The 9,129-nt window shown below is 39.7% G+C and overlaps 1 long non-coding RNA gene across 2 annotated transcripts in view; it reads left to right on the forward strand.

Moving 5' to 3' along the window:
• Window positions 1–3,279, forward strand: part of LOC102075756 (uncharacterized) — a 43,524-nt gene extending 40,245 nt beyond the window's left edge. Inside the window, exons 5-6 of one of the 2 annotated variants that reach the window (XR_003221264.1) lie at window positions 1,884–1,952; window positions 2,217–3,279. This is a non-coding gene — a long non-coding RNA (uncharacterized LOC102075756). The remainder of the gene's footprint in view (window positions 1–1,883; window positions 1,953–2,216) is intronic. The other variant, XR_003221263.1, reaches the window with a different exon arrangement.
• The last annotated feature ends 5,850 nt before the right edge of the window (window positions 3,280–9,129 follow it).

Genomic DNA, 9,129 nt, shown 5'->3' on the forward strand with positions numbered 1-9,129 from the left:
ACACGAAATAGATTCCCCAAAAGTTTCTTTGACCTCGGTCACCACTTCATGACGTGCCATGATGGCACTTGGCAAATAATCAAGGTAAAGTGCAAAGGTGGGGTGAAAAAAAGAAACACGCAAGAAGAAAATGAGGAAGTTAAATTACCCGAAACGACACGGTGAAATAAGGACAAGCTGCTAAAGTTATTTGTATGTGTAGCTTCACATGGCTGCATCACAAAAGGATGGGAGCAAACTGTGCCACGTATAATATAAACATCCCAAACAAACAGTGCTGCTGGCGTCGACATCAGGCTTTGAAATCTTTGTTCCTGCTTCTGATTCACCGCATCGCTTTTTGTCTGTCCGGGGTTGTGATTACAGAGCGATGCTGACTGAAATATCGTCTCCAGAGCTGTTGCTACTTAATGTTAAACCAACAATCCCAACAGAAACAAGGGCAATATATATATTGACAAGAGATTGGACCAAATATCAATATTGCATCATTTCCTCTTGTAATAACAGCATCAATACGCGGGTGCCAAATATTGATATTTTACTTAAAGCAGGCAGGTGCCCTAATCCGATTCCCAGACATTTTATCCTAGGAGAGTGACCGCTTTATGACTCCTCATCGTAGTAGTAATCAAATAAATGTTTAGGTAGATTAAAGAGAAGTTGCTGTGAAAAAGAAGGAATTGACAATAAGAAATACTGGATAGGCGGGAACAAAAACTACGACTTTACTGAAATCAGTAATCAGTAATATTACACACAGACACCAATACTGCACAGCTGTTAATACATAATTCCTTCTTTTTGCCTATTTTACAGTCGCACAGATATTGCGCAACTGTGCAGTTGTGCAATTCTCAGCCCTACTGTGGACAGTGTAGCCAAGACATTGTATGAAAATGTATTAGCAGTATTAACAGCAGCGCAAATCAAATACTATTCATCTCCATTGAACTAGTGGGGAGTCTTCTATTATTGCTATGGATAAATGTTCTTCCTCTTTTTGAATTGCAGTGCTAATACAGCTGATAAGTATTGCCAAGGCTAAGCATTACTGCTATAATAGGTGCACATGAATTCACACTGGTGTAGTGAGTCATAGCGAAGAGGCAATTTGTTGATGCTTCAGAAGTCCGATAAAAATGGCTCAATTTAAATTCAGTGCAATTTTGTGCCCTCTTACCCTCAGCACAATAACACAGCCCGCAGCGTTTGATTGTCTCTCGCTCTGTTTGCCATGAACTCTGTCGCCATGGACACATAAGCACAGTGCACGCATTTACTGACATACTCTATGGATGCCACCCCCTGTAGGCCATAACTCCCAGTTACATACAGAGCGTCTGATTACAGCAGGGCTGAAATGTGCAACACGGGGCATCGAACAGCACCGAGCGTTGTTGGATCACTTGGTCTTATGATTAAAAACCCCACGCTGCACGGCGGTGCAAGACCCCAAGAATTTTAAACTGTTTAAACCTTTGCTAAAAATGTTTAGTTTAATGGAAATATTAGAACATTTATTTTTGGATGAATTGTTGCTCTTGGATCAAACATTCCTTTGATTTGCTTAGAAAAGGGAAGAAATCATGTTGGCTTCAACGGTGACAATATATCAAAATAACCCAGCTGTCACAGACGGTGTGAACTCATCCATCAACTTTCAAAAACGTTTACCCAAGTGATCTCTCTGTTCTACAAATCTGTAAATATCTCCTTGCTTCTGCTGCTGATATCCAAGTTTTTGTTGTTGTTTTGTTTATTTGCCAAGAGGGATTCAGACCTTTCCGTGTTAGGTTACGCTTCAACTTCCTCAAAAACTTTATAAAGGAAATGCTAAAAGAAAAAAGTGATTAATCTGAAGTGTTTACTGTACTCTCCAGAGCTCCAGCTGGTGCTTTAGCCCTTTTCCCTGAAGCGTGCCGTCATGTTTACATCTTGCTGAGGTACAGGTATTATCAAGTGATTGATTTTCCAAGAAATTCTGTGCTTTAAAGCGGTGTTTGTGCATTCTGACTCCCTCCTCAGCAGGATCGGGATAATTAACTGAGTAGCCATGAATGTCTTTATTTGTATGTGTAGCTTCACATTTGTGCATCGCAAGCTGTGCTGTACAATATGAAAATCACACACAAACTGTACTGCTGACTTCTCTATTATCAGTCTCTGAAATGTTTGTTCCTGCTGTTGATTCAAAGTATCAATTTTTCTCTCAGACGGCGATCTTGATTATAGACAGATGCTGACTGAAATATTATCTCCAGAGCTACAGTTCTTTACTGCTTTTCAGTTCTCTGCCAACACAAGAATGACTGTAATTGCACTCCAAGAAGTCCTAGTGCCATGTTAAAAGAAATGTGAAACATACATGTCCCTGTTTTGAGACGCTGATTGTACTCTCTTCAGGAGTCTTGCATTAGAGGTCAGGTTTCTGATTATGAAGCACAGTTAATGCACTTCTGTTTTAAAATGTGCTGTGAAACTCGATATCTTACATGAAAGAGCTGCTTGTTCAAATGTGCGTCACAGACGTCAGTCGCTTTAATGAATACAAACAGAAAACTGTACTTAAAAGATAGTCGTAGACACTGTTTTGGCACCCCTGTGTTTGTGAACTCACATTTTGTGTCACGGTTTTCTTTTGTTTGGTTGTAATCACTGGTTCTAATTTTACTTTGGTTATTTTCACTAATTGTCACCTTCCTGATCAATAGAATTGTCTATGGTCCTGTGTTTAGTCAGTTAATTACCAACCAGCATGTTTAATTCTCCAGTTCTTTGTCAGATTGTCTTGTTTTTAATAGTCAATCATTTCAGCATTTCTTGATTTCCTGGTGTTTTTTTTCCCTTGAGTTATTGATTAAGCTGTGCGTGACCCTTGGACTGTTCTCAGGTTTCCCCCTTTTTCCTGTGTTTTACTAGTTTGGATTAAAGATTAATTAATTTTAGTTTTATCTTTTGATCATACAATATCATGTGCCTTTTTTCAGTGATGTTTTACGACCTAATTTGAGTTTTTAGTTTAGTTTTAGTTAAGTACGTTAACCTTGAATGGGACCATGCTTTACAAAATGGTCATATTGCTTGTATGAAATTTGAAACTTGTAACTGAGACCATGAGCTCATTAGAAATGTGTTTGCTGAGGTCATAAATCAAGATGTAAGCAGATTTTGTGTTCTTGTATATGTCCATACAACCAGACTTACTCAATACATGAAAAATTAATTCATCTTGCAGCTGTTAGGAAACCAGTTTCTCTTATCATTACAGCAGCTACTTTATTGGCTTCATGTTTCTGTAGTTTATATATAATAATTATGGGTTTGTGCTGCCAGAAGTGATCAGACTGAAGTGATGGTACATGTCTGTAATTCTCATTTAAACTCATTTTTAAAATGAGGATTTTTCAGTTTTTACAGAATTGCCCTAAAAGATATTTAAGAACTGCAAAAACATGTAAACATTGTAAAAGCAGGAAAATGACATAATTCAAACACTTCATTTCAAAAGCTAAGGCTGTTGTAGTGTGTAACAATATTTTGCTTTGTAACTAAATGCCATTGTGGGGTTAATAATCAGCTGGTTTGGGGTCTGTACACACAGCAGCACACTGAATGAAAAACTATGCAAACAAATGTATCCTTCCCTCAAAGGATCTCTTATTGTCGACACAAGCAAAGCTCGTCACTGTTTAGGAATATCAGCTGAATGCACAGACACACACTCCTTTAGTGCTTAAAAAAAGAAAAACATTGTTTTTGAAAGTCTAGCAGAGAATCTTCTCAGCATGCTTTCCGTCTTCTCATTCATTCGCTCTCGATTGTTTTCCCAAAAGCCTTCTCGACTCTGTTTAGACACGTTTCCTTTTGTCTCTTTTGTTTCTCCCCTGTATCTTCTTTTACATCCTCCTCTGCATTTAAAGTTGTTTTCTTCTCGGTGTTTTCTAAGTCAGCGTAATTATACAACCTTGGTACGTATGCTTGCTGAAAACCACCGCAGAGCCTTCTTGCAAATAATCCTGTCAAAACAAGGAAGATCAATTTCACTGGGGTTGTACTGAGACTAGGAACTACTGACTGTGTATTTGTTTACTGTGCCACAGACAGAAAAGGGATGTGTGACGCAAACACACGCTTATTTTCCATGTTTGTGGAAAATGCACACAGAGTGAGAACACAGGAATTGATATTCTGACAGGAGAGGATTCAGAGAGCAGCGGGGAAATGTGTATAAGAAGTCTATTATTTTGCAGCCATTAGAGCTCAACTGCACATTTTATTTTAAACATCCACCCTGACCTCCGCTGAGTCCTCATCATTAAAACGGCAGCTCTGAATAAATGTTTGTTGTCCCTATTTTAGATCTCAGGACAAGCTGCGTGACTGCATCACCATATCTTGCAGCTGAGGCGCACTCTCCATGTTTACGCATCCTTGCGTTGACTGATGTTCATGCTTGGTGGATATACTTGGTAACTGGACAATAAACCCAGTGTGTAGCTGTAAAATTACAATGTATCTCTGCACTCGTTTATTGTTTTAAATTTGACACATTCTGTGTAACTTTATTTCACTATAATTGATATAAATAGAATAAATATGCCAGTTATTCTAAAGATATCTCTTACTGTAATCATGTGTATGTATATATGTCTATATGTACCCTCTCCTCCTTAACGAGCAGGCCAATCAGAATGAAACCTTGCACAAACATTGCCCCACACACAGCAGTTATATGCAAATTGGAGATGACCTGAATGATATACAGAAAAATCAAAAGAATTGGGATTTATATTAAAAGCTTTTTAAAAACATATATATTTTAATAAGTTTATGGCTCAAAGTTGAATTAACCTCAGTTTCAGGTATTTAGCGGTTAGACCCCAATAGCCCAGCAGAGCAAAACTGAATCCCAGTGGTGATCGAGATTAGGACAGAACTCCTCGAAGTCTAGATGCTGGTGGTGGAGATGAAGGTGGAGGCTTGACTAGAGCCTGAGTGATGAGAGGTGGTGATCGGGAGGAGGTGGGTTGCTCAAAGGTGACTGCAAGGAAAAATGACAGATGCACAGTGAGATTTAAAGTACGCGGACTGAAAGCTGATTGGCCAGAAGAAGGCAAGCAGAAAGCTGATTAGACTGGACCTGTGACGTCACAATCAGTTGGACAGCGTGGGAAAGTGGAAGCGATGTAAAACTTAGATTAGCCAAAACCTGGAAAGCAGACAGGTGAGCGACAACAGATCTTCCTTACTGAACGTAGGCATAAATTTCATAGTGAAGACTTTGAAGCTACTCTATAAACTGGAGGAAAGGGAAAAACCCCAATAAGCATATTACTGGATTTAAATGTTGATTTTGGCAGCTTTGTGAACAAGTTTTTCATAATAGCTTCAGTGTTCAGAATGCACACTAAAGGAAGTTTCTCACGGAAAGTAAGTACTTTCCGTGAGTACTTTCCATGCTGAATTCCCTGTTGTCAATCCAAGCTTTTCACCTGTTTCTTATATCTATCATATTTGCATAAATAACACCTCACATCTAGTGTGGCTCCTCCTTAAACAAATAACAAAGAGCTGCCTCTCAGTCTGCAGCTTCCTCACTAGTTTATGGTAACTAAAATGTCTCAGCCAGGAAAAAAGTTATATCTGTAGTTATTCCAGAGTCCTGATATGTTTGAATTTCAGTAGAGTTGGCCTTGTTTTTGATTTCTTGTATTAACCTTGTGCTTTGATCGACTTGTTCCAAGCCCCTCAGTGCTCTTTATGCCATGTTCTGTGTGTGGTTCTTGCCTCTCAGTCAAAAATCCAAAACAACTGAAGTGAAACCCTTAAAGGGTTACTGTGCTTTCAAATCACCCATTATCTATTTTGCTGCCTAAAAATAGCAGCTTAATGCTACTTTCACAAAAGGGAAGTGTCTGGGCACGGCAGGATTACAAAAACTTTTGAGTAATGACCTTGCAGGCTTGTTGGCTTTGAAATTGTTGCTTTGAGCATTTGGATCAACCACTAACAGACCTGGTCTTCAGAATGCCTTTAGTGCGTCAAGACAATGATAAAACTCCAAAAAGATGGAATTAGTCAATCACTTTGCAATTGCATGGAGTCAAGTTGGCAATTACCTGCAATTTGTTTGCAATAGATGGCGATTAACTGTGATAAAATGGTAAAAATGACCAACCTGTTACTTTCTGCATGCACAGGAATTTGCATTAACTGCTTTAATTCAGAGCCCCCTTTAATTCTTCCACAAATAGTAATGTAGTTGCTGCAGAACAGCAATTTAACAGAAAAATGACCTGGGGGCTCAGCAACGTTGCTTTCATATAAGAAAATAACCAGAAGACAACCAGTTGGCAACCAGCTGAGTGGAGTCCCCTATTGCAAAGAGATGTGTCGTAGATGAGTTGTGCTTACTCAGAGTGATTGCAGTATGTCAGCATTTATAAATTAAGAATTGGTCTCTGAATGCACAAACATTGCAACCACTGTCACATTTCCTAGTCACAAGGAGACTGCCATCCTATTTTTACTGTAGTGAACCATAAAACATGTTTCAACTCAACTGTGCATGATGCAAACACTTTAAAAAATGATAATGCAGATTTAGGAAAGCATCTTCTATTGTGTAGCGTAGCTACTTGAGAGCTTAATATGCTGGTTTGATATGTGAGATGACCTGATGTGCAAAAATTATTATTACTGTTAAAATAGGTCAGCTGTTCAAGAGTCTGATGGCAGTGGGGAAGAAGGAGTTGTTGAGTCGAGATGTTCTAGATTTCACACTTCTAAACATTCGTCCGGAGGGCAGAAGTGTGAACAGTCAGTGTTGGGGGTGTGTGGGGTCTTTGAGGATGGAGGCAGTTCTCTGGACTCTGCGATGGTAGATGCTCTGCAGAGAGGGCAGCGGACTTCTGATGATCTTCTCCGCAGTTATTATCACTCTCTGCAGGCATTTGCGGTCCATAGCAGTAGTGCTGCCGTACCATGCAGTGATGCAGCTGGTCAGTGTGCTCTCCACAATGCAGCATCGTGGAGAGCATAGAACCTGCTGAGGATCTTGGCCGACATACCAAATTTCCTCAGCCTCCTCAGAAAATACAGCCGCTGCTGAGCCTTCTTGACCAGCTGTGGGGTGTTCAGTGTCCAGGTGAGGTCCTCACTGATGTAGACGCCCAGGTACCTAAAGCTGCTCACACTCTCCACTTCAAGCCCCCGGATAAACAGCGGCTGGTGAGGCCTCCTCTTCTTCCTAGTGTCCACTATCATCTCTTTTGTCTTATCAGTGTTGAGGGTGAGGTTGCTGTCCTCACACCATGACACCAGACCGGCCACCTCTGTGTTTTAACCTAGAGACAGCATGATGAGTCTTATCTTGGCCCCTACGTGCATCTATCCATCCAAAGTTGGAAAAAGATGATCATTTGGGTTAAATAACACCCGTTTTTTCCAGGTTACCATTTACTGGAAATTTACTTTACGGTGTATCTACAGGTTCTAATAATTGCAGTGCAATGCGTGAGAAAATTAACTTCTTTTTTTTTTTTTTACATTAAAATGATGCCGTAATTCTAAACCTCACAACAAAACTGAAAATGAGATTAACATGGGGACTTTAAGTTGGTATGAAAAGGGAACTAGTGTGACCTCATTGTCAGAAAAATGTTTAAAAAATAACTATTACATTAAAGAAGCATCAACAAAACTCACCTTTAATAGTAACTCTTAATATCTTTGCACTCAGAAACAGTTCATTCATAAAAACTAATTGTCCTGTCATATATAATACATCTATCCCTAATATCTATCACTATCTATCCACTGCTGTCATCTCACAAATGTTCCAATGCAGTTTTTTTTTTTTTTTAAATCATCAGTTTTGATCTTTACTAACAACACATGAGTGATTTCTGTGTCTCTCACTGGCTCAGAAAAGTCGAAAGGACTCCTAACATCCTGTAAAGAAGCTGATTTTAGAGCTAAAGCATTTCAGTCTAGTGCGACTTTGGATAGTTTGTTTCAATTTTGAATTATGTATAACAATAACCTCTTTATTAAATTAACCTCATCGCATTAGCTGCGCAACATTTTGGTGAAAATGTTCACATTTCTAGATCACATCAACTGTTTTTTCTGTCAACACTGTGCAGCAGAAACATGATGCTGAAAGATTGCCACCCTCATAACGTCGTTATGGTGAACTTCTTATGAAGCTTTAGCCTGTTTTCATGTGTCTGACTGCACGTTTCGTCCTACTGATTATAACGTCTACATTCACGTGGCACACTGGGCGTTTTGCTAATCACCGCTAACACCTCCACGATGGAATGACACGCTCGCTGCTGTGCGTTTCAAAGGGTTTCCCTCGTGACTGGCCATATCCATTTGGATTTTGCTCCACAGGGCTTTTGCCTCCCTCATTTTCTCCGTGCTATTGCAGAGCCAGAGGAAGTCAGTCTTCGCCTTTGCTGAGGCCCAGCCGTAATAAGATTTGAGGGACATCAAAGTGCCTCTCCTTTGAGGAGGAAAAATAGATCGGATGAAAAATAGGCCTGAAATGCAAATGTCCCACTGCGCTGATGAACATGAGTCAGCTTCCTCAGGAGTGCTGCACAAAGACACGAAGACAAGCTTGGACAGTTCAGAAGTTTTGGAAAATGAGTTCATGGATACATTTCAAAGAAAAGCTGTTTGTGTTTAAAACAAGATATGAATCATGTTGTGATGAAAGGCTGCAGTTGGAAAATTGACACTCGGAGGTAATGATGTGAAACTGTTGAAAAACAAGACAGAGATGAATGCACACAAAAGCAAATACACTAAATAAGTGAGTCAACAAGGGAGGCACAATGGCATCTCAAGAAGTGTCATTCCTTCTTTTGAGGAGCATGAATGGAGTTGGCTCGTGCTTTGAATACTGATCACTGACCTCGCTGCAACGTGAAGCAGGATTAGAGGCTGTTTGTGTGAACAAACTTTGAGGTTAGCGCCGACTTTTCCGTCTCAATGACAAGTTCGATCTAAGCTCTGTCTATGCGCTATTTAATTACCTGACACTGTAATAAGAGCGCGGTAGTGTAGTAAGCATATGAAAAACAAGAGTTTTCAAGATAACACGCTTTCATATCA

This window comes from Oreochromis niloticus, linkage group LG8, assembly GCF_001858045.2.
Source record: "Oreochromis niloticus isolate F11D_XX linkage group LG8, O_niloticus_UMD_NMBU, whole genome shotgun sequence".
Taxonomy (NCBI): Eukaryota; Metazoa; Chordata; class Actinopteri; order Cichliformes; family Cichlidae; genus Oreochromis; species Oreochromis niloticus.